This window comes from Neofelis nebulosa, chromosome 1 (genome assembly GCF_028018385.1).
Source record: "Neofelis nebulosa isolate mNeoNeb1 chromosome 1, mNeoNeb1.pri, whole genome shotgun sequence".
Taxonomy (NCBI): Eukaryota; Metazoa; Chordata; class Mammalia; order Carnivora; family Felidae; genus Neofelis; species Neofelis nebulosa.
Genome location: NC_080782.1, coordinates 17,785,274 through 17,811,628, shown reverse-complemented (window position 1 = coordinate 17,811,628; position 26,355 = coordinate 17,785,274). Strand labels below are relative to the sequence as shown.

The window sequence follows — 26,355 nt, the reverse complement described above, 5'->3', positions numbered from 1 at the left end:
GGTTATTTTCACACCATATTGTAAATGAATCATGGTATTCTTCAGGAGTTGTACCTATAGTCCTCAGAACAGGAATCTGCACTTCTCCAACGCTTTCATCTTCAATATGTTGCATGTATTCAAATCAAAGCATTCAATCACTATGAGCGGTAGGTATAGTATGGAGTAGTAAGCCCAGGCTCAAAAAATTGATATTTCCTCCTGCAAGAGCACATACATCAATTGATAAACAGTAAGCCAGAGGAAAAAGCATTTCCATTATTAGTTCAGTGCACCAATCATACCATCTAAGGTACTTTTTTTTTTCACAAATGCGTAATAGAAGTCAGTTAATAGCCCCTATATGTCAATGCCAGCTGCCTCTATCCAAGAGTAGGTAGTTGTTTCTCGTTTAACCTTAATTGATAGGAGTGGTAGATGCTCAGAATCAATCGATGGATTTCTGTGTATTCAAAAGGAGATTCTCATATAATCCTAATGAGTCCTGGCAGCTGGCATTTGTATAGCTTAACAGCTGTCATAAATATATTGAAGAGTTGAAACAGTGGTCAAGCTTCCATTTAGTATTTCTGAAAGGTTTTAGTTTTTCATGTTATATCAAGACCAGATTTTTTAAAGAATCTTCTGAGGTTGTGTGTGTGTGTGTGTCTGTATGTGTGTGTGCGCGCGCACGCTATAAATGTGAAAACAAACAAAAAAAAGAATACCTTTTATTGAAAAAAAACCTTTGTTTCCATCAATATTCAATTCTAAATGGAGGTCAGATCTAGAATGCTTCATGATTGATTATCTAATTTTCTGATTTTCTGTTGGTAATTGAGTTTTTAGATACGTTTTAGCCCTATTACATTTGCTGTTCTCATTGTATTAAATAATACACCAATAAATATTATATAGTTCTTTACAGTTTTCACAGCATGTTAGCATACCTCATGTTCATTTACTACTTTCCGTAAGATTGGATGTTGGTAAGGCAGTTAATATTATGTCATATAATATGGCTAAAGCCAGAAAAATTAACTTACATTCTCAAGGTTAATGCTTCAAATAATTTATATAAATTATATCTTTCCCCTTGATCTGCTGATGACTAAAAACATTCTCATCACTTTCCCCTTTGTCCTGCCACTTGAACTAGGTCTTTATGTGCCAGAGGGGAAAACACTGCAACTCCAAGTCATTCCAATTTTCCATTCCACTCCAGTTTTCCCAAAAGATAGAGAATGGGACCTAATCTTATCAGCACTCAGGATGCTGCCTAACCGGATACTGGAATACTAGTGAATAATTATACATGAACAGATACGGGAAGTTTATATGAACTATCTGGTATCATTTGCCTATTTAAAACACTGAGAAGTTTCAGGTTATTAAAGTTATCTCTAAAAGGAGTGACATTCTAGACTCCAATATAATTTTAATAATTTGTTTTTATTCTTCACCACCCATTTTTTTTACTTATTTGGAAAATTGACAATTGACCTATTTGTTTCCTGAACAGTTCCACAAAACTAAAATATCTTTTCAACTATGAAAGTTTGGTTTTCTATCGGGCTTAGCCAGAATGTGAATAATGTCTTTTCTATGTAACAGAATGAGACCAGAAAATTATCTTTTATAAGTTAATGTCTTTGCTGTAGTTTAAGGCCAGAGAGAACAGGAATCTTAATCTCATCATGGGGTCTCTACTATACGTCATGCGTCTGCAAACACCCTACTATGGTATTTTCTTTCCTTCCACAGGCAATGGATCCACACCATATAACACATGATTTTAACATCCAACATAAAACAAATGAGTCATTTTAACTCTAGGCAAGTAATCACAATTCTATTACGAATGAAATCATTTTCTAGTATTTCATTCAATAACTTTATTGAAATGTGTATTGAGGACTTACAGTGTGCCAGGCACAGAAAAATATTCATGCTCCATTGATAGGAGCTAGGAAGGACAGTGTTATAAATGAAAGCATCACACATGTTTATAATTACAAATTGTGTTAAGGGCTACAAAGGGAATATCAGAGCTCTATGAGAAGGAATAGCCTGGGCACAACGAGGCTGTCATTCTGAGCGGGAAGCTGAGTGTGGTTCTTGCCACTTTATTAACTTATAAAGACTGTTTTATCTGAATGCAAGTATTTTCCCTCTTCCTTCATTCTCAGGTTTCAAAATCCATCTTGTTATTTTTGCCTGCTGGAGAATGTTATCCTTAATAACACTGGAATAGTACTAGTATTCTAATTGCCATAATAATAATAATAATAATAATAACATAATGATAAATAAAAATAGTAATAAGTAATAACATATTAATAAATAATAATGATAATATTATTATTGAATTAGAATTCTTGCAGAGGCATTTTTAAAAATATTTTTAGATAACCATCAACATCATAGTAGATATTTCTTTTCAGGGCAGATCCAAACTGGTGTTTATAGAGAACCCATCATTCTGAAATTGATACAGAAATAAGAGATTTCATATAAATGCCTCTGCATGAATAATACTGTTCCGCAATACTTTGGAAGATTTTAAGTCTTTAGTAATTCTCACAAAATGGAGATAATAGAAAACCATGGACTAAATAGTTGCTGTGAAAGAGTTCAAACATGAATCTAATAATTGTGGTGAAACCACATTTGGGACAATACACTTGCTTCCAACCTTGCTTGTTTCACTCTTACAATGCTGAGACTATATCATGAGAAAATTTCCTGGAGCATATGATTTACAGCTATATCTTCACTCACAGAATTTAGGTAATGCAGTGCATTTGGCAAACAACAACAACAACAACAACAACAACAACAAAAATACATTTCTATGTTTTCACTCATATGTGGATCTTGAGAAACTTAACAGAAGAACATAGGGGAAGGGAAGGGGAAAAAATAGTTACAAACACAGAGGAAGGGAAGCAAACCATAAGAGACTCTTAAATGCAGAGAACAAACTGAGGGTGGATGGGGGATGGGGGGGAGAGGGGAAAATGGGTGATGGGCACTGAGAAGGGCACTTGTTGGGATGAGCACTGGGTGTTGTATGTAAGTGATGAAGCATGGGAATCTACCCCCAAATACGAGAGCACCTTTACACACTGTGTGTTAGCCAATTTGACAATAAATTCTATTGAAATGTTTTTTATTTTATTTTCGAGAGAGACAGAGACATTGCAGGGGTGGGTCAGAGAGAGAGGAACACACAGAATCTGAAACAGGCTCCAGACATTGAGCATGTCTGCACAGAACACAACGTGGGGCTGAACCCTGGAACCGTGAGATCATGACCTGAGCCGAAGTTGGACGTTTAACCAACTGAGCCACCCAGGTGCCCTGACAATAAATTTTATTTAAAAAATAAACAAATAAACTAAAATTTCCACATTTATACTCATTATAGAATTCTATCTCTTGTCACTGAAAATGTAAAATAATAGTCTAAGCCCTGAGCTTTTGTTTTTTTTAAGAAATAAGATATTTATATAGTCTTTCACTTTGCAGTAAAAATATTTATTTTAACAATAGAAAGATTTTGCGGAAACTGTCCCTATTTTCCTGATTGTTTTGTTCTCTTATGAGCCAATATGGTATGTCTACACACCTGTCCTGTGTGTCCCAATGCACCTTGAACTTCTACTCTCAGCACTGAAATTTCTTCCTCTTTGTATGTTGTGATCTCTTCCTGGAGATGCAAAGTCCTGATAGGCAAGAGACAGGATCACCTTTCTCAACACTGAATCCCTTGCACTTAACATACAATAGGAGTGGAGAGGCGCTCCCTGTAGTAACACCATCCTTTCATTTCCTTAGGCTATAGAAATTTCTTTCATGTTCCATAACAGTAATTCTAAGATGCAATTTTTATAGAGATATATGTAAATGTTATTATTATATATAAAATATTATTTATGTTTATCTACCTTTTAAGGAGATTTATCTATTCACAAATATGGAGTCCAGAAAGAAAATTCCTTTGGTTAATAAATTTATATTCTCTGTTAGCCAAGGTTAGTAATGTGTTATTAATTCCGTAAATTCTAGATTCTGAGAATTCCAAATGCAAAGAAATGAAAACCTTAAAATTGATGGTGATTTTTTTCTCCCCCTTTCATATATGTATGATTAGTCAGGACTATTGTGGTGGTGTTTTGGTTTTGTTTCTGTTTTATTCTCAGTCTTCATAGATAAGTCAGTGGGTTATTTGTTTGTTGATTGGGAATCAATTCAATTGGCAGAACTGTTGAAAAGTATTTACTGAGTACACACATGCTTCTTTCCATTTTCATAAGAACAACATAAAATAATTGATAATAAATGTCCAATAAAAAGTTCAAAAAACTCCATCTAGAATAATATATGGCACATGGCAGTGCTTGCATTTGGATTTTCTGCGTTCTAATATACATACACATATATTCACAATGGAGTTTTAAAGTCATATTATTGAAGACGAGTAGTTTTGGGGCGCCTGGGTGGCGCAGTCGGTTAAGCGTCCGACTTCAGCCAGGTCACGATCTCGCGGTCCGTGAGTTCGAGCCCCGCGTCGGGCTCTGGGCCGATGGCTCGGAGCCTGGAGCCTGTTTCTGATTCTGTGTCTCCCTCTCTCTCTGCCCCTCCCCCGTTCATGCTCTGTCTCTCTCTGTCCCAAAAATAAATAAAAAACGTTGAAGACGAGTAGTTTTATTTTCACTAGATTTTTAAAAAGCACTTTGTGTCCTTTTAAGTGAGAAAATGCAAATGATTTCTTAAACTGAAGATTATAGTCTGCTATTTTTTATCTAAAGTGGAGCCAAAGAGTCATAAGTAGTTTTATATTGCAGGCCTAAAGGATTATTGTGATGTATTAGGTGAAACAATCTGGAAGAAAAAGGGACAAAACACTATAATGTACAATGCAAGGAAAGTGGGTAATTATCTTCTGTATCTGCAGCGACCGCATAATGTAGTTTTGAGGATAGTAACACTGTATTTTCAATTTACAAAAATCTTAATCACCATTGACCCTCCCTTTAGTAATAAATTTGCATCTCCCCAGTACTCAAAGATTACCTCCCCACACTGGCTGGAATGTTTACACATCATGGGCCATCCGTGCGCTCCCACCAAATCCCAGACCCTTTGCAGTCAGGTGGGATCACATGACTACTTCTGGCCAATGAGCCAGGAGTAGGAGCAATACATTTAAGAACTGTCCAGTGATTGTCCACTTATCTTTTTCCCTGCATCAGTAACCCGGAAGGCCTGTGTTGAGAGAGCAGAGCCAAAATTGGTTCCATTTGGAATCACTGCATGGAAGATTCCCCTCCTACAATGCCCCAGACACCCTGCCAATTCAGTATGAGTCAAACCTTTATTGTATTTAACTTCTCATATTTATGAGTTAATTTATCAGCACAGATTAACCAAGCCTGTTTTTAATATGCTTCTGAAAACATGTTTAATCTTCATGGTACCTTTAATTTCTTCTCCGTCTCTCCTTCCATAGCAATATGTTTTTTCTATGCTGTTTAGTTTATTCCACCGAGCTTTGTAGAAAGCTGCTTATACATATCATAGAGAATGAGAGATTCATGAGTCCAGAGATCCTGTTCTAATCTTTGGAATTAATAACAAAACTAGCAAACTTTTTCCTTGTTCGTTCAACGCATATTTTTGAGCACTTCTATGTGCTAACTATTAAGTAAAGTGTGTAATTAAAAATGAACAGAGTATTGAAAAGGATAGTACCCAAGTGAAGTGCATCCTTTCGAAAGGGCATTAGTGTGAGGAAGGAAGCAGTTCTACAAAATAGAAAAGCATATGCAAAGGGCCTGATTCCTATAGGATCTTGATTTTGTTTTTTGTTTTTTTTAATTTTTTTTTTAACGTTTATTTTATTTTTGAGACAGAGAGAGACAGAGCATGAATGGGGGAGGGGCAGAGACAGAGGGAGACACAGAATCGGAAACAGGCTCCGGGCTCTGAGCCATCAACCCAGAGCCCAACGCGGGGCTCGAACTCACAGACCGTGAGATCGTGACCTGAGCTGAAGTCGGACGCTTAACCGACTGAGCCACCCAGGTGCCCCTACAGGATCTTGATTTTGACAGGAAATGAATGCCCAGAGTGGTTGGTAAGTTTTAGGGATAATGGAACAAGATGGAATCAGAAGTCAAGAGTAGATCAGGCATGCATGGCCTTGCAGCACAAGGAATTTGGATGCTATGCAATATGTAGTGAAAAGCTAGTGAAGGGATTGAATGGGGGTGCAGCATATCTTGACTAGTATTTTTTAAAGTTCCTCTAGCTGCTGCTTGAAATTATTATTTGAAGATTGGTTAGACTGGAAGGAAGGAGGCCAGATGGATTGTTTCAGAGTACTTTGGACACAACATAAATGAGCCTCTGTTTATCGTGGGAATGGAACTAAAGGCAAAAATGTCAAGTTCATATATTATTTGGATGCAAATCAAACAGTATGTACTGACAGTAGTTTACAGTTAGGAAATCAAATAAAGAGGAAAATCAAAGGTTTGGCTTTCAGATTAAATCAAAGTTATGTGATGTCACCAAGAAAACTATGGGAAGGAAAGGAGCTCTATAAGCTTTAATATTTAGAGATTATTTAGAATAGAAAAATAACCATATCCAATACCTTGCTCTATCAATTTCATTCATGATTTAATAAGCTAATAGTATATTCATAACAGGATGTATAAGTGAAGAGCACATACCTACTGTAACTGCTTGCTCCAATGACAGAGCCCAACTGTCCAGCTGCCCTTAGGATTGAACAAGCCAAGACGATCGACAGAATTTTTTCACTCATCTGAGACCACTGGCTCCTTTATTCAGTTTGAGTGACATTTTTATTTCCTGGTCTCCAGTGTATTGCTCTTTTTACTCACATTTTTCCCTTGGCATGTGATTTGCTCTCTTGATAAAATGAGATCCTGAAAAGGATCACTGAGACGTCCTTGGTCACAGCTCTCTGGGCCATTAGTTTAGCGACTTTACATGGTGGCTTCTGTAGCAGACAGGCTTCCGAGGCCTGCATCAGCAATTCTGAGCAGGTTAGAGGAACAAAGTGGCCGTCCATGGGTAACATGTTTCAATTTCCTCTTACTAATTCCATATCTGATATAAGGGTGACTCTTTTCCTACCTATAGATCAAGGAAAGATGTATGTAAACCATTCTTAAAAGCTTCGGTGTAGTCTCATTTCCAAAAATGTATACCATGTAATATCAGTCTGCACATTTCCATCTTTTCAGGTGGTCCCATTGCCTCGATTCTTCCCTGCAGTCATCTGTTTTGCTTACACCTTTGACTGCTTGATTCATATTCCTGCCTCTGAAAGATCACATTTCCTCTCTACTTTCCTCAAGAATAATACTCCCCCCCCAGCCCATTATACTGAAATAGCACTTAAAATAGACACAGTAATAGTACCTGCCACATAGAAACGTTAAATTTGTTTTTTTTCAATTTTTGAGAGATGTGGGAGGAGGGGCAGCGGGAGAAGGAGAGAGAATCTCAAGCAGGTCACATACCCATCATGAAGCCTAATGCATGCCTCCATCTCATGACCATGAGATCATGACCTGAGCTGAAATCAAGAGTCAGATACTTAACTAACTGAGCCACCCAAGCGCCCTTTTAAGATTCTTTAAATAAATACTTTATGTAAGGACCTTACCAGAATCCTTGTGCTATGGATTGAATCGTATGCTCCCCACAATTCATATGTTGAAGCCCTAACCTCTACAGCATATAACTGGATTTGGAGATAGGACTTTGAGGAGGTAATTGGGATTAAATGAGGTTGTAAGGATAGGGCCCTAATCCCATAAGATTGGTGGTTTATAAGAAGAGAGAGAGAGAAAAAGAGAGAGAGAGAGTGAGAGAGAGAGAGAGAAAGAAAGAGCTCTCTGAGCACGCACACACTGAGAAAAGACCGTGTGAAAACGTAGCAAGACGGCAGCCATAAGTAAGGCAGTAAGAGAGTTCTTACTCTCTTCAGTTTCATCAGAAATGAATCTGATGCCACCTTGATCTTGACTTTTGAACCCATGGAATTGTTAGAAATAGATTTGTTACATATGCCATTTAGCCTGTGGTATTTTGTTAAGGCAGCCTGAGCGGATTACTACCCTTTGTTGTATACTAGTTACTCCGTAGTTTATTATTATTAGTTTTCTTAGTCTTCTATCTCTAAATTTATCTTAAACTCATGTCAGATCAAATTATTTTGTGCTCCCAGAAGATCGTTCCAGTGTTTCTATTCTAAGCGCTCATGTGTGGGTTTTGTTGTTGTTTTGTTTTGTTTTGTTTTTGTATGAAATGCTATGCATTTTCTTCTCAGCTCAATAAATGGTACAGTTCTAATTACCAAACCCATGGGTCAAGGACACACACTTTGAATCTCAGCACAAATATTTCTTAATGATGCTTTAAATTTATTAAATATACTCTTTAGTACATGCAATTATTTACTTCTCTATCCCCCAACTAAACAGAAGGTATATGAAGGCAAAGATATCATCATAATTGTAGGTCTTTCTCCAACATACCAAACAGAACCTGTGGCAAGGTGGGACAGGATATATGTGATATATTGTATGATTTTATATATATATATATATATCATATATATATATATGATATATATATTTATATTTATATTTATATATTTATATATATATGATATATATATATTTATATATATTTATATTTATATAAATATAAAATAAATAAATATACATATATATCATTATATATATGATTATATATATAATGATATATCAAAATGATAAAATCTGGAAACATTGAAATATTTCTTTTTCAGTATGCCATTGAAACATGTCTGTGCTTAATACTACCAATATTCCTAGTCTCCAGTAGATCATATTTGAATAAATGTTACCACTGATTCACTGGTATTCTAGGATTTGAAAGTGCTAATTGTGTGGAGGATACATTAATATATGTACTTAATATTTCAATGATTTCCATGTAACTGACCACAAACAAAGCTCCTTCCCTATTTATACAAGGTCTAACAAGAAACACAGTCTCACTTCAATTCAGACAGTTTAGTTTTTAATATGAAGAATTTTATGCACATCCTGGGGTGCCTGGGTGGCTCAGTCAGTTAAGTGTCTGTCTCTTGATTTCCACTCAGGTCATGATCTCATGGTTGTGGGATCGAGCCCCACATCGGGCTCTGTGCTGAGTGTGGAGCCTGCTTAAGACGATCTCTCCCTCTCTCTTTGTTCCTCCCCCCCCCCCGCTTGTGCTCTCTCTCTCTCTCAAAATAAATAAACATTAAAAACATGTTTATACATACCCTTGTATGTTTGTTAATTTATTCATTTATTCAGCAACTATTATTAAGTCCCAACCTGTGCTCAATTCACAGTGATCCAAATAGGGAATATCACTGTCATCACAGAACTCCTTGTGTTTTCAGTTACATTTACCCAGTTGATCCTCATCAATGCAACTGAGATCACATAACTTTTCTTACAGGTTGTGTTAAGATTTATTAACAGTAAGTGATTTGAAATGATAAAGCAATTAACATGTGTGTAATAGTCTTTTTGGAGTGAGCTCTCGTAAGACATTTTAGGGTACGTTGTCATCAACCTTTATCATAGAGAGGAAAGGAAGCGATTTGTGTTTTCAAAACTGTATGCTAAGTTGCTTTTGGGTTTACAAATGGAAGCACTTCAAACTAGCCTAATCAAGAAAAGCAAAGATATTTATTGAAATAACACTATACTTTATTAATATCAAAGAAAAGCAGATAACCTGGACTAAATAATGATAAAAGGCAAAGCAAAAAAAAAATCAAAACCAACCTTGATAATCCCTGCATCTGCTCATTCTCAATCTCCTCCTCTCTCTAGCTCTTTCCTTTTATTTGCTTCTCTGTGTGACATTCTTCACCCCAAAATTTACATCTACTCCATTCAATGGGACATTTGCTGAGATTAGTCTCTTTTTTTTAATTTTTTTTTTTTTTTTTTTTTTTTTGAGTGAGAGAGAGCTTGAGTGGGGGAGAGGGGCAGAAGGAGAGAGAGAGATTGAGAGAGCGAGAGTGAGAGAGAGAGAGAGAGAGAGAGAGATTCCTAAGCAGGCTCCATGCTCAGCATAGTGCCCAACACAGAGCCTGATCTCATGGTCATGGGATCATGACCTAAGCTGAAGTCATGAGTCAGCCACTTAACTGACTGAGTCACCCAAGGCACCTCCTGTCCAAAATTCACAGAAAATAGATTTTGAAAATTTTAAAAACAACAAGTTATTACTCAAATAGAGATTAAAGACTTTATTCAGCTGATGCACAATGATAATTATCTGGAGACCACATAATTCCCTCAGCAGCTGGATATGGGTTTTCACTGAGTGAAGAGAGAGAGGTATGTGGCTTCGTGGTCTAGGGAGGGTTCCAGTTTTCTTCATCTTTAACTGATACTAAAGTTATGGTTGGCACAATTTGATTTTCCTAGTTTTTGATGTCCCTTGTTTCGGATCATTGGTCCAAAATCCTTTTCCATACACTCTCAGGACAGTTATTTTTAAAGCTGTTTCTGTAAGCCTTCAGGGTTATCCATAAGTCAAGGTTCAAGAGGAAAAGCACTATAAAAAGGTGGGGTTCAGGGAAAAAGAGGAGAGAAAATAAGAAAGGAGGTGAGGGCCAAAGCAAGGCAACCTAGGTCAAAGTTATCCACTCTTGACCCAATCAGATTCAATTGATGATAGAGGGTCACAGAGTGGAAACAGATTTTGGGGATTCCTTTGGATGGGACACAGGCAGTTTTCATGAAAACTGAAAGGAGCTGGCAGAGGAGTCTAGCAGAGAAAGTAACAAGATTGATAAATGTAGTTTTGATAAGTCCAGTTACTGAAGGAAAATATGGACTTCTTTGGCTAACACAATGACATGTCAGTCAGAGTTGTCTATAAGTGCAAAGGTTTACTTCAAAGAAGAGTAAAAATCACTGCAGGGGAACTGGATAAATGTAAGTATTGCTGTGTAATATATCCCTACACTGAGTGAAGGTTCAACCAGAGAACTTTTAATGTCTCATACAAATGATTCTATAAAGGGGGGGAAGCAAAAATTACAAACAAATATTTGACTTATACAAGCCTCTATGCACCTGACTATAATCACTCAAAGAGGATTAGCAAGTATCACAAAAGTGGCCTGCATTTTTAAACAAGGGCATCTCCATTATTATTGGCCACCTAGAAAGATCATGTACTGCAATCTGAGGAAATTATCATGGCTTCCATTTTGGCTTCCAGATTCAGTGACCCCAAAATATCGGTGAACAAATTTCAAAACAATGACAGTCATAATTAATCTGATTCAGTCTAGCTATTATCAAAGACCATAACTTAATAACAAATTATATATATATATATATGTGTGTGTGTGTGTGTGTGTGTGTGTTTACACACATGCACAGATACAATTCTAAAGAGAATATTATATATAACTGTGATGTTGTCTTGCATATTCAGATAATAATTGATTTCTACCCAGTAGGTGGATGTTAAACAAATCCCTCAGTCCACTTATCTTAAAAAATGAATTATATATTATAAGCATATGGTAGGAAATAAAATATCCTTTTCAACTAAGTTTGTCAGCTTTTCTTTTTTTGACCATCTTTGAGCATTCAAGATGATATTGTAAGCTGAATGAATATATACCGTTTATTTGCTTCAGGAATTGCTCGTGTAACTATCTGCCACATTACTTCACTGTAAAAGAAAAAAGTAAGTCAAAAAGAAGAATATATACAGCATTATCCTGGAACTCTATAAAGCCACGGATGTTATATCATGATTATGTATTTAAGTAGCTGGAAGTCATTTGTAGTCTTAATATGCATGGATGATATAATAAAGGACATGATGAACATGGGCCTCAAACCATGTCTGAGCAAGAGATAATGGTGACATTTGTCTAAATGGTGCATATATTCAACACATTTTGACAGATTTTATTAATGCAAATGATTTTCAGAGAATCAGTGTTCAGTTTCAGAGATAAAAAATGTAAATTTTCATTTCTCTAGTTGAATTACATTGCTCTCATGCTATGTTAGGACTAATTTTAAAAGGAATTGGTGCAATATGTATATCTCTACTTTGTGATAAGCTATTGTATTCTGAAATTTGAAAGTATTACTTTCAAAACAAAAGTATACAACATCAAAATGTGTGTCAAACATGCACTGAGTAAATATTTTTTTTAATAGGAAAACCTCAGTAAGTCAAAGACCCTTTGTTCTCTTTGCAATGATGTTTAACTGCAAAGTTAGCTGACGTCAGCTCCCAATTAAATAAAATCAGCTGTGAGAAAGTAAGACAGATTGATTCACAATTAATGGTTGAGCAAACATTCCTCCAGTTTATTTCCTGCTTTAAGTCTTTGGGAAATATTCCATTATTTTTGCTTCCTTACATTTATGAGGAAAGTTATCAGGATATTCATGAATAAGCTTATATTTATAGGATTTCTGCTTCAGCTACATCATTTAGGTCTTATATATGCAAATTTAAAATTTGAAATATTCTGCATAAATATGAAATATTGTGAAGTGCATGTCTCTGACACATTTTTTTTCCTGCTGAAATTCAATACTATCAAACATAGACATACTTTGGGAGCCGTACCATGAGAATCTGAAAATGATCATCATGTGATGACTATATTTTTTTTAAGTTAAAGGATTTGTGGCAGCCCAAATAGCACAGGAAACTTGGAAGGCAAATGAAGGAGGTTATTAATGATTTGAACTTTTCTTTTTATCTATGCTTTTGTTTACATAGTAGGATGACTCTATTACATATTGCCATTTAACACCGATTCATTAGCAGCTAGCACAAGTGAAATCTGACCTACCTTAAGTGAGTCAGTTATTCCTTTTTATTTTTAAGTTTATTTATTTTGAGAGAGAGAGTTTGGAGGAGGGAAAGGGCTGAGGGAGAGAGGGAGAGAGAGAATCCCAAGCAGGCTCTGTGCTGTCATCGGAGAGCCTGATGCAGGGCTCAAACTCACTCACGAACCATGAGATCATGACTTGAGCCAAAATCAAGAGTCGGAGAATTAACTGACCAAGTCACCCAGGTGCCCCATGAGTCAGTTATTCTTAACCTGTTCCATCAATGGATTTACTTATCAACCTTTATTATATACTCATAGAATAAATGTGCACATGCATGCATACATATATACATCCTATATAAATTCTAGATATATAAAGTCATGTGATATACCTGAGACAGGTTATGTGTGTATATACATAAGTGCATTTTGAAAATCTATATATTTTAATGAACATGTACTCAGTGAGCTTTCATTATTAACCAAAAATAAATGGTATTATATTCCAAGCAAATATGCAACCAGAATTCTTCCCTTATTTTATTCGCACATGATTAAGGCAGTTCCTTTCTCAAGATATAGAGTCCCTTCTCTTTTCCTCCTTCATGATTCTTTCTGGAAGCCAATGCTGTAAAAAGTTAAAAATTCAAGTCACAGAAGGCATCTGGATCACACACAAAAACTTTATTACCTTAATATAAAAATCAGTCAGTCTTTGAAAAAAATCAATGAAACCTCAAAAGCCTTCTCTCAGAGGATCTTACAACTGGATTGTTTGTTTGTTTGTTTGTATTTTGATGCTTTATCCTAAAAATAGCTAATAAATGGGAAGCTAACCTGCATTCCTTTTATGAATGATGTATCATAGTCAATATGAGCAGACATAATACTAGAGAGTCTTAAGCATCTCGTGTTATAGAATATTGCATAGATATTTATTGGGATTTATATCCTATCCATTATTTATTTATCTATAGTTTTATCATTTAGAAGAGGCATGCATGATCTTTTGGATCTAATATAAGCTTTTTTTAAAAAAAATATTTTAATGCTTATTTTTGAGAGAGTAAGAGAGAGAGAGAGAGAGATTGGGAGAGACAGAGAAAGAGAGAGACAGAGATACAGACAGAGACAGAGTCTGAAGCAGGTTCTAGGCTCTGAGCTGTCAGCACAGAACCCAACATAGAGCTCAAACTCATGCGAACCTTGAGATTATGACCAGAGCCGAAATCTTAAGTTTAACGAACTGAGCCATCCAGGCGCCCCAAGGATCTGCTATAAGCCCTTAAACACTTGGATCCTTCACTGTATGTTTTGACATATCCACATAACGTGTCCACCTGTCTGACATCTGGTAACTTGGTATAAATTGTAGCAAAATTTCCAAGTGAATACATCTCTACCAAATAAGGACATGAAATTTGTTATACTTCTATAGGATCAAGTTGCATACAGTAAATAGTTTTAGAAATAACTTAAAGCCAAGTTACAGTTAAACTTTCTTATTTATTTATTTATTTATTTATTTATTTATTTATTTATTTAGAATCCATGCAGCATGGAGTCTGATGCGAGGCTCGAACCCAAGAACCACAGTCTATGACCTAAATAGAAATCAAGAGTCAGATACTCAACCAACTGAGCCATCCAGGTGCCCCTACAGTTAAACTTTCATGTACATTATTTCATTTTGGTCTTACAATAATTCACGTGAAAGAAAGGTGAATATTGTTATGTTCATGCTACACAGAAAAAACACAGTTTGGCAGTAATGAAATAACCTGCTCCAGGTCACATACCCAGTAAGCAGCAGAGGCTAAACTGAGATCACGGCTTTCAGTCTCCCCATTCTCTGTTGTTGATTGTTATAGAACCCCACCAAGTAAATATTATGTATTAAAGGTGCAGAAACATCTTTCATACTTTTATCCTACCAAAGTCCATCTACGATGTCTGCAGAATTGCACATGGACATTTCAGGATTTCTGTAAATCATCAGGATGAAAGCTTTTCATGTATACCTAGCTATCAACTGAAAGTCAAACAGATTTGACTCTTAAAAATAAAAGAAATTTAATCTGTAAGTTGGAGAGACAATGATAAGCTATTTCATCCTGCTTAATGAATTCAATTGAAATTAAAAATATATTGACTCATTGTTTTCACTTTCATATCAGAAATCATTTATTCACCTTGTCACTACTGTAATGCAAGCTTTCGATTCTACCAACTTTTTAAATGATTTGAAGACTATGTTACAGTAAAATGCTAAAAACTTTTCATCTTTGTCTTTGTCTCTCTCTCTTCAAGTTTAAACAGTACAAACAATGCGAAAGGGAATTTACATGTCATTATAAACCCTCTAGATGTGTGGACCTATTTTTAAAAATTAAAGTAACAATTCAAAAATATAATATGCATTTTAATTATATAAATACATATGTAAATTTTGAATGAATTAACTTTAAACCAATAATTTAGGGGTTCCTGGGTTACTCAGTCGGTTTAGCATCTGACTTCAGTTCAAGTCATGATCTCACCGTTCGTGGGTTCAAGCCCTGTGTCAGGTTCTGTGCTGACAGCTCAGAGCCTGGAGCCTGCTTCAGATTCTGTGTCTCCCTCTCTCTCTGCCCCTCCCCTGCTTACACTCTATCTCTCTTTTAAAAATAAATAAATATTTAAAAAAATAAAAAAAAATAAACCTTTAATCTGTTGTTTGATAATAGAATTGACTTTATTGAGATAAAAAACAGCCAGGGCTATAATCTCTGGTAGTTCTTTAAAGTAAAACATATTTGAAGAAATGGGTGTGTTTTCCAAACTCTAGCTTTTTTAATTTGTGAAGCAAACATATGGTAAGCATTTATATAATGGCAAATATTGCATTCTCATTGATAGTATGTGAAAGAATGAGATTTAAATTATATATTGAATATTAATCTTTTTGGGCATATTTGCTTATTTTCTGATTTTTTCCAGGAATGGATCACATGTCTTATAATTACATATATTTTTAAGAGAATGAAATAAAATAAAATTAATTGGGTGAGGACATCAGAATGGAGGGAAAATTAGATTAAGAGAAATTCTATGAAGCCAGGAACTGTTAGTATACAAAATTCAAGCCAAGAAGAATTATTTTCTAGAAGTAGCTGTACACGAAGCTCTAAATATTCTATTTATCTGCATATGGAAAATATAGTTACATGGTAAGACTTTGCAGAAGTTAAATGTACACACAGATACACACACACACATACACACATATACTTGTTTTTGCTGAGTAGAAAGACAAACTGTTCCTTCCAGATGGATAAAAAAAATATCCCCCATTAAGCTTTTTGAAGAGGGTACCAAGTAATGAAAAGAATGCCCATCAACAATATCCTTACAGTTAAAAAAGTCCTTACAGTAAAAAATCTGATAAGTTTTAAAGAGCATTTTCTTGTAATGTTTTTTCCTTTAGGTCTTTGTAAAAGCATTTTGCAAAAGCATGTCTATAGGATTTTGATTTTTTCGTGTTAGAGGATTAATGCCTTAGGCTGGTCTGGCTTAATCTAAGGAAGAATTTCCAATATCCAGAGGAAGCGGTGCGCCTGCTGTTTTTCCGGAAATCCTTCTTAAATGCTGCTTATCTTCACTAACCTTTCTATATGTAGTGAATGGGAGCATGCTTGTGGTTCTTTCCCCTGAAAAGGAACTAGAATTCAGCGAGTATTGTTGAGTTAATTATAAATCATATGCTTAAAAGATACTCCAGGACCTGGTGAGTACACATTTATGAATCAAAGGTCATTTCACTTCTGCTCAGAGTGAGGCTTCAAAAATCCCTCAAAGCAAACATTCCCTTAAAAGCTGGTTGTCTTTGGTTGTTTTGGGTTGTCAAATGATCCTTTATTAAAATATTTTCCTTTACAGTTCTTAACTAACTGGACATTCCACTGCACCATTGTTGATGTCATCTATGATGTCATGAGGGTTGTGGCCATCAACACTGTGGTCCCCAGGATCTCTTTAATGGTTCCAGAGAGTTGTCTGGCTAAAGATCAGTGCTACACCTGCTGGGCAATGTTGGCAGTCTCATCAAAAGTGCTATTTCCACTGTGCTTAACGTTTTTCTGTTTCTGTCTCTTGGAAGTTCATTGAGGGCTTTGACAATCAGGACAGATGCAGAAGGTACCATGTCAATCTGGGCCTGTCTGTTCTGAGTGGTCAGTTTCACTGTAATTCTCAGATCCTTCCCATCTCCAGTTGCTTTGGCGATGTCGTTACCAATCTTTTTTGGAGACAGACCCGGGGGGGTTATCTCTGCAGCAAAGGCAGACATGGCACTGACTTCCTCACTGGTGCACCCCAGGTGTAAGACTTTATCCCGTCGGGGTCAAACCTTAGTGGCATGGTGGAAGCGGCATGGTGGAGACAGCTGGCGTCAGATAAACCTGGATTTGGGATGACTGAAGATAGTTACACCTTCACCTCCTCCCATCCAAAAGCCGAAAACCCCTCAAAGGCTTTTAGCACATGAAGGAATAGGGATTAGACCTCAAAATTCTGAAGCAAAAGACACAATATTTTATATTTCTCCTATGGAGAAGTGGACAAACATTTATACCTACACATATAGAAATGATATACATATAATTTTAAACAGTACATTAAGAGGGGCGCCTGGGTGGCTCAGTTGGTTGAGCGTCCGACTTCGGCTCAGGTCATGATCTCATGGTCTGTGGGTTCGAGCCCCGCGTCAGGCTCTGTGCTGACAGCTCGGAGCCTGGAGCCTGCTTCCAATTCTGTGTCTCCCTCTCTCTCTGCCCCTTCCCCACTCATGCTCTGTCTCTCTCTGTCTCTCAAAAATAAATAAATGTTAAAAAAAAAATTAAAAAAAAATAAACAGTACATTAAGAGAGAACTACAGTTAAACAATAGTTAAATAAGAATAGAATATAGTTAAATAATAATAAATAATAGTAATGCAGTTAAATAATATTAAATAATAAATAATAGACTGAGAGCATTGCTGATCCAGGGCAAGGGAAAATTTTTTTTTTTGTTGGGCACAATTGAGAATAGTGAATTTGTAAAAAGCTGGAGATAAACAATGCTGGATCTTTACCTATGAATGGGAAAACCGGAAAGGGGAAGTAATCACGCATGAGCAGTTTGCACATTTTATTAGGAAAACTATCAAGGAGAATTTAAGGGGCAAGAGATTAGCTAAGATATAATTGGTTTTGGGAACAAAAGCAATGGAGTTCCATGAAGCAAAAAGCACTCATGATTTGGGTGATGTAGGGCACTCACCCAGAATAAAAGCCTTGCTAAGTCAACCCTGGTTAAATCCCAAACTCATGAAACAGACGTTGTTAAAAGGTTAACGGCTGTCAATACTTAGACCAACCTTCTTATGGTCTGAGGAAAAAGGAGAAAAATATCTTCACGTTTATGTGAAAACTGACATGGAAAAGGCTGAAGAGGAGGAGAGAATTTTACAATTTTATTAGCTTAGGACGCAGTCACATATACACATCACTGAAATTTCAGAAAATGTTAGGCCAATACTGGCACACCCTCCAATATGATGATAAAGTAATAGTTTAAAATTATGAAAAAAATATTTAAGATAAAAAAAGAACTTAACATGTAAACTTTCTCACGAATACATTTAATGTTCTTAGGCAGAGAGCCTACTTAATTATATTTAATCAATAAGGAAAATACAGGGCTAATCTTCTGGCAATTCTCACTTCTGGCAATATGGAAAACAAAAACCTTCCTTCTAGAAAGCCTACTGTTAAAAGTAAAATATTTTTACTATTTATTTCTTACTACACACTTGTTGAGTTGATGCTGCTGTCAGGTAAATGCTTGGAAAGAAAGTCAACAAATAATGTTGCTCTAGAGAATTATGCTTGTTCTAGAATAGGGTTTGCCACTTGTGTCCGTTCTAATCACCAAGATGTGCTTACACATGCAAGATGTTTTTGGGGAAAATGCATGTGAGGGATCAAACAGTAGGTGCTGGAAAAGACAGGGAGAGCCTTTGGATTGTGAAGCAGGTCTGACAGCTGTGATGGAAGAAGCATGTGTAGGAAGAACCTTCTAGGACAGCATAGTTCTAGAAAAAGTATCATTGTTTAGGCAGCTGGGGAGTTCTTTAGCCAAACTCATAGGTGCTTGCGTTCTGCAAGAATGGGCTGGCACTAGAAGTTCTGTCTTGCTTAGTTATTAGCTGGGACCAGCCTGGGGGGGTGGGGTGTATGGCTTAGGCAGTGTGGCATCAAGGACACAAGTACAGGGTCACTCAGTCAGCTCAGCTCCCTGCATCAGATTCTGTTGAAGGAGACCCAAATGGTGCACTTCCATGGCCACCATGCCCATGTCGCCTAGAACCTGATTCAAAGACATGCACACAGGTATGAAATAGAACCTGTGGTCATCACATCCGTGGTTCCAGCAAGGTCAGAGCTCAGGTCAGTATCCCAGAATCAGGGTAAGACTTCCAAAAATTAAGGAAGTTCTACCCCATAGAAGAAATGCAAAAAGTAAAATGAAAACATTTTTTAAAAAAAAACCTCGGGGCGCCTGGGTGGCTCAGTCAGTTAAGCGTCCGACCAGCTCAGGTCATGATCTCATGGTCCCTGAGTTCAAGCCCCGCGTCGGGCTCTGTGCTGACAGCTCAGAGCCCGGAGCCTGTTTCGGATTCTGTGTCTCCCATTCTCTCTGACCCTCCCCCGTTCATGCTCTGTCTCTCTCTGTCTCAAAAATAAATAAACATTAAAAAAAATTTAAAAAAAATAAAAATAAATAAAAATAAAAAAACCCTCATTTTAAAGAGCTTGCATATTACATAATGGGTAGAGTTCTAAACGCTTTAATAACTAATTCTTCCCATTATCATTTCCACTGCAGAGTCAACACTATATGTTTTGCCAGGGAACACTATAGAAAATGCCAGGGAATAGTGGGAACATAGCAATGTTGAGAACACAGCAGTGAAGAAAGACAGTAACTTCAGCCTTCATGGGGCTTGTCTTCTGGTGAATACAGAGTCCATATTGGTCCTTATTTTATCACTCTGTGAGTTCCTGTCTCTTTCTGTCTCTCTCTTCACCAGGCACATACACACACATAAACATTTCCTTGGCAACTGAACATAAATATACAGAGAACAAGAACAACGATAAAAATCTAGACAAGCCACAATATGACATCACAATATGTCCAGCAGGCATTGCAAAGGAACCAGCTCATAGTCTATAGCCTAGCTGCTGTGGGATCCTGTATAAATGAAAGAAATCGAGGAAGAATTTCTCACTTCACTGGTCACTTTCTCCCAGCTTCCTGCTTAGTCCTCAGTATTTTCAATTTGTAGCTCCATAAAGACATGTTTTAAAGATTCTCAACCTACCAGTGACAGTGGAATTAAGAAAAACCAGAAAGTATTTATGATTCAGACAAGATAGTTTCCTTAGCTCTAGATCCTGCATACCAGCTGGTGCAAACATGAAAATGTCTTATTTTTCCAAAGGAGGGATAGCAGAGGAAACAGTGATTACTTTGTGATCAGTGTGTATCATCTTCGTTTTTAATGCCTGAAAAGACTGAATCCAGGCTTTGTCTTTTGTTACCATTATGGCTTTCCTTATCTGTTTCTATATACTTCATCTTATTAGATTTTTCCTCATTGATCTAAGAATAGAGATTTTTCTGAAATACTAAATTCTGTGATTTTGAGTGCAACAAATTGTTGAGGCTATTTCTGTTTTCAAAATAAGTTTATGATTCATAGGCCAGTTTTTCCTAATATTAAATAATGCAAGAGAATAAAACAGATAATGATACTAATATCAGTAATAATAACAGTATACTTTACTGAGGGATTAATGCAAGCTCGTTACTGTGCAAACCTTTTGTATGAATTATCTGTTTAAAAACCCTATGTGCTAGTTCCTGTTAGTGATCACAGTATACAGATGAGGACACTGAGGAAGAGAAAAGATAAGAAAACTAATGAAGATAATAAAGGATAGAGCCTTAAACCAATATCTGACTCAGAGCCCAAGACCTCTTTCCTTAGTTTGTAAATACTACATCTATAGGTCAACTTACTAAAGCCTTGAGATATGGGATGCCTGGGTGGTTCAGTCGGTTGTGTCCGACTTCGGCTCAGGTCATGATCTCACAGTTCGTGAGTTTGAGCCCCTCGTTGGGCTCTGTGCTGACGGTTCAGATCTTGGAGACTGTTTTGGATTCTGTGCTACCCTCTCTCTCGTACTCTGTCTCTCAAAAATGAATACATGTTAAAAAATTTAAAAAAATGCATAAAGCCTTGAGACATCAGATTCAACACTTCAGTGTTCAGTTGTCACATGTAAATTATGAGTAATATTTATGTTCAACAGATTGGAACTTAAAAGCAGAAGTTGAGGTGAGAAGGTTATTTTAGTGTATTAATAAGGATCGAAGCTCTGAAAATGAATGACATCCCGAGAAAGCATTTTTTTTCCACCATCATTCATTTGTTTAATAAATATTCATTTAGTACCACAGGTTCTGATGGTGATTGAGCATAATAAAGAAAATAAAACATAGCCCCTGTCCTCAGGAAACTCACAGCAATTATTACTAAAACTACATAATTGTTAAACAAAAGTAATTATTAATCAAGGTGTTAAATGATTGTAATTGTTTCCTATTTCTGTGTAAAAACTGACCACAAATCTAGCAACTTATGCCACATCCATTCCTTACTTCTCAGTTTGGTAAGTCAGATTTGAAAGTCAGAAGTCCAATCACAAGTTAGCTAGGTCCTCTGATCAGGGATTCACCAGGCTGACATCACGGTGTTGGTTGAACTGTTTTAATCTGGAGCTTAGGATCTTTTTCAAAGAACATTTAGGTTGCTGGAAAAGTTAAATTAATTCCCACTGCAGAACAGAGATCTGTTTTCCTGCTGGCTATCAGCCAGCCACTGTCAGCTCTCTTTCAGCGACTCCTTACCTACTAGAGGCCACTCCAGGCTCCTTGAGAGGTGTCATCTTCTATAGGCTTTCTCACACTCTTACACTTCAAAACTCCGACTTCAGGAAAAGCTCAGTACTTTTTTTTTCCTTTTTGTTTCAGGAGTAGAATTTAGTGATTCATCACTTATATTTATATACAACACCCAGTGGTCATCCCAAATGCCCTCTTTAATATACCCATCACCAATCGAACCCATCCCTCCTAGTTCTCTGTAGTGAAGAGTCTCATGGTTTACCTCCGTCTCTGTTTTTATCTTATTTTGTTTCCCCTTCCCTTACCTTATATTCATCTGTTTTGTTTCTTAACTTCCACATATGAGTGAAATCATAAGGTATTCGTCTTTCTCTGACTGGCTTAGAGAAAGCATTTCTATTAAGAAGAAAAGGTGGGCTAAAATACAGACATGAGTTATCCAGTAGGTGGAAAAGTAGGATAAGCCTGCAAAGGGAACTGATGAGAACATCAGATGGGTAGAAGGAAAATCATGTCAGTGTAGTTTCTCAGAAGCCAAGGAAAGAAGACCATTTCAAGGAGAAAATTGTTAACAGCATCAAAGGGATGGTGTAGAGGACTGAAAACTTTTCCTTTGGATTAAACCAAGCTGAGCACATGGGTAACCTTATCAAGGTACTCAGATCAAGGGATGGGACTGGAGGTTATAAGTGAGCTGAAAGGTTTAAAATAACCACTGCAGAAAGTAGGAGAGCAAATTGACTAGAGGTACAATTTCAGGTAATTTAGAAAAAAACTTGGAGTAGTGATCATAAGTTTATTCATTACTTCAACAAGTATTAAATAGTCCCAGCGAACAAAGCACTGTTCTGGGTTTGGGGGTACATTTGGGTATAAAAGCAGACAACATCTTCTGTTCTCTTAGAAATTAAGATCTACAAGGGTGATAAAGAAACCACGAACACCATGTTAACATGTAAAAAAAAAAATGTTACACGATACATTGGAAAGGGACCAATGTTATTTAAGAAACAAGTAGGCCAGAGTTAGATCAGGAGTGTTCTAAAAGAAAGTGTGTTACAAATGAACATAGGATTGGTAAATATATTTAATTTTTGTGATATTTGAGCAATGATATTGACTGGGGGAAGTGAGAATTAGCCATGTGGATATCCAGCAATAACACTCTAGCAAGGGAACAGCCAATGCTTGTTCCGTGAGGTATTGGGCAGTGTGCTTGGAGTCCTGTAAGGGGAGAGTAATAGGAGTTAAGGTTAAGGGAACAGTGGGCATGGGCTGTGAGGGTCCTAAAACAGAGGGAAATGCAGGCCCTTGCAAGGATTTCGCTTTTACTAAGTGAAGTAGGAGCCACTTATGTTGCCGACAATGTGCACAGTCCCTCACTTCCTCCTGTAGTGTTCTGTTTGCGGATTGTACCCACCGAGAGTTGGCTTCACGATTCGTTTTGACAGTTACCACAAAAACAGTGACAGAAGGATTAACTTTTGACAGATGTCTTATGAAAATGCAGGACCATATGTTCTCAGCTTGATATTAAACAGAGGGAAGAAAAGAATAGGTGGCTGTATTGGAAGAAAGGGGGGGAAAATGGACTGGCAATTTGATGAGGATGTTTGTAGTTTTCATTCACCGATAAAAGATAAATATGTTGAATCCGGATCTGGCATTTGAGTTTTCTCTCAGCACTGAACCATCCTGGTTCTTCTTAGTGAATCACCGTGATTTCCAGAACTAAAATATCACTTCAAGATTCTGGGAAAAAGAGGTTCTGAGAAAAAAAAAATAATTCTGAACCCAAAACGTTTCCCGTTTCTTTAAATAATATATTTTAAAAATAGACTAAATATACTTTTGGAGTTTGGTTTAGATTAAGACTAAATCTCCCCCCCCCCTTACTGGCCATTCATTCATTCACCCATTTACTCATACAACTAAACAAAGAAAACAAACGTTTATACACAGAATTAAGATAAATATTGGGAAATATTTTCTTTAAGAAGAAGCTTTAAGAGGCTCCCAGTCGAGTGATAAGACTGTTTTGAGGGTGCCATAGAAGTATTGGGGAGAGCTTCTAACAGGACATAATATTGGATGAAGATGGCTTACCAGGTAATGTAAGATTGCTTAGAATATGTTGATTAGGAAACCCGTCTTTCAGGATGATACTCCAAAGGCAAATCAATATGGTGGCCAATTCATTGTCCTTAATTTTGTTCTGAGTAAATATGAACTAAAGGAGAGAAGCGATAACGATGATGATGTGTTACTTATATGGAAATACACAGACATGGCATTTCTTAAGAATAAAATCAAACATCTACAGAATTCAGTAGGGGTAAACTCTTATTAGAAATAAAATAAATTTAAATATGTTCTCATATACCTTGTGCAGATAAGGAAAATTGGTGTTTCTTTGAACTTAGAGAGGAACTAAAATTGCCGTGTCCTTGATCTACTGCTCTGACATTGAGCCGGTTGGACAATACTTCTAGAAAGTTAAGTCCTGATTCTATGACTTACTATTCAAATTATTTCTTCATTTATTATCTCCACACTTATTTTCCAGTTATAGTAAAGTAGTTTTTCTCATTGAAGTGTTTGTCAATTACCCACTTTGTGAGCCCTGCCAATGCAACACTGAGATTATTCAATGAAATGATTCTTTCCTGGAGGGTTCAGAAGGATGACCCACTGTGAATGCAATTGAAGCCATTTCAAAACTTGAATCCCAATAATAATGTTTATTCTGATATTTTCTCCTTAGTTTTCCTTATGTAATAGAGCCATGATTGAATGAAATTGTTAGCTTCCAGCTATAAATGAAGTATTGACTTTGAGTGTTGGTGATTGGCTTTGCCGATTATTTCAGTTACTTTGTTAATGGGACAGCAATGCAAGAAAAATAATCACATTTTAATTAACAATGAAAGCTGACTGCATTTCCTAATTCCAATTAACTAACCTCTGCTTCTCTCCCCAACTCAAATATTATTCACATGAGTACTTGGATTACATATGTAATATACATGCATCATCCTGAAAATGTTATATAAGGCAAGGGTTATTCATAAATTTATAGAAACAAATTCCATTTTCTGACTGGCAGTAATGCCCCTTAATACTCATGTATAGTAACCACACAGGTATCATTAAAATGAAAAAATATTCACTTTTTAGGCATGTATACACTAAATCAAAAGCTTATTTTTGTTTAAGTATTTTTCTTCAACTGTATTATTTTTGAAAGTGCAACTTATAATGTTCAAAACAAGGCCAATTAGGCCAATATTGACAAGTTATAAATGCATTCCAAACTTTTTCTTGGAGTACTCAATAAACAAGTACTTCTATTTGTATTCATTTTGAGACTGTTTTCAGTGAATCATACTTTAATCAGGAAATCTGAGCTTATAAAAATGTTCATTATATTGATTTTTCCAGTATTACTGTGCACACCGAATCCTCTGCAGGCTACTGAAATACTTTATTTCATGATGTTTTGCCAGGCTAATGAAGATATGTACAAAGTTATGGCCAAATTTTATATAATATTACATACTAAAAGAGTCTCCATATTTGTACTTTTCTAAAATATTACTTTTGCTGGTGTTTAAACATACAATTTAAAAATAGACAGTTGGTAGGTGCCTGGGTCGCTCAGTGGCTTAAGCACCCAACTCTTGATTTTGGCTCAGGTCATGATCCCAGGGTCATGGGATTAAGCCCCAAGTTGGACTCTGTGCTGAGCATGGGTCCTGCTTAATATTCTCTCTCTCCCTCTCCCTCTACCACTCCTTCCCTCTGTCTCTTGAAAGAAAGAAAGAAAGAAAGAAAGAAAGAAAGAAAGAAAGAAAGAAAGAAAGAAAGAAAGAAAGAAAGAAAGATAGACAATTGGTAATTTGATTGGATTTTAACTATATCATGGAACAGATATAGGAATAAATCCAATAAGGAACTACTTATTGCTTAAAATATATATATCTTATATTTTGTTAGAAAATATAGTTAATGAAAATGGCATTATTCAAACACAAACTTCAAGTCTTCTCTGATTTGCAACAAAGAGGGTATCCCGTGTTTTAAATGCAGACAGCTCTCCTCAAGTTTTCTTGTTTTTTAAAATTCTTTACAAGATAGTTGTTTCAGTATTTATTAGAGAGTTCATGATAATGTTTCCTTTGCATAAGGTATTTATTTAGGAAAAATTACAACATAAAGTAGCTCAATAGAAAATGTTTAAAGTATTTTTCATGATATATTTATTAATTAAATATTTACAGAGTAATTAAATTAGTTTAAGAATCTCTTACATATGTTTTACATAGATGTGATTCAGACTAAAAATTGTAAATAATTTTTACAAATATAAATGCTGTTGCATGAAGAAAAATATGTACTAAGTCCTAATTGGATTCAGCTGCATGGGATAGAAATCCAACTATAATCTCTTAAATAAGTAGAGA

General features: G+C 36.1%; 1 protein-coding gene across 5 annotated transcripts in view; it reads left to right on the top strand.

Annotated features, from left to right (window-relative positions):
• The window catches only part of CDH12 (cadherin 12), a 1,057,614-nt gene that overhangs the window by 813,733 nt on the left and 217,526 nt on the right, over positions 1-26,355 (top strand). The window contains exon 1 of one of the 5 annotated variants that reach the window (XM_058716274.1): positions 19,184-19,308. The exons of the other annotated variants lie outside the window; for them this stretch is intronic. The gene's annotated coding sequence lies outside the window, so the exon portion shown is untranslated. Of the gene's footprint in view, positions 1-19,183; positions 19,309-26,355 lie in introns of those variants that run through there. 5 annotated transcript variants of the gene reach the window in all.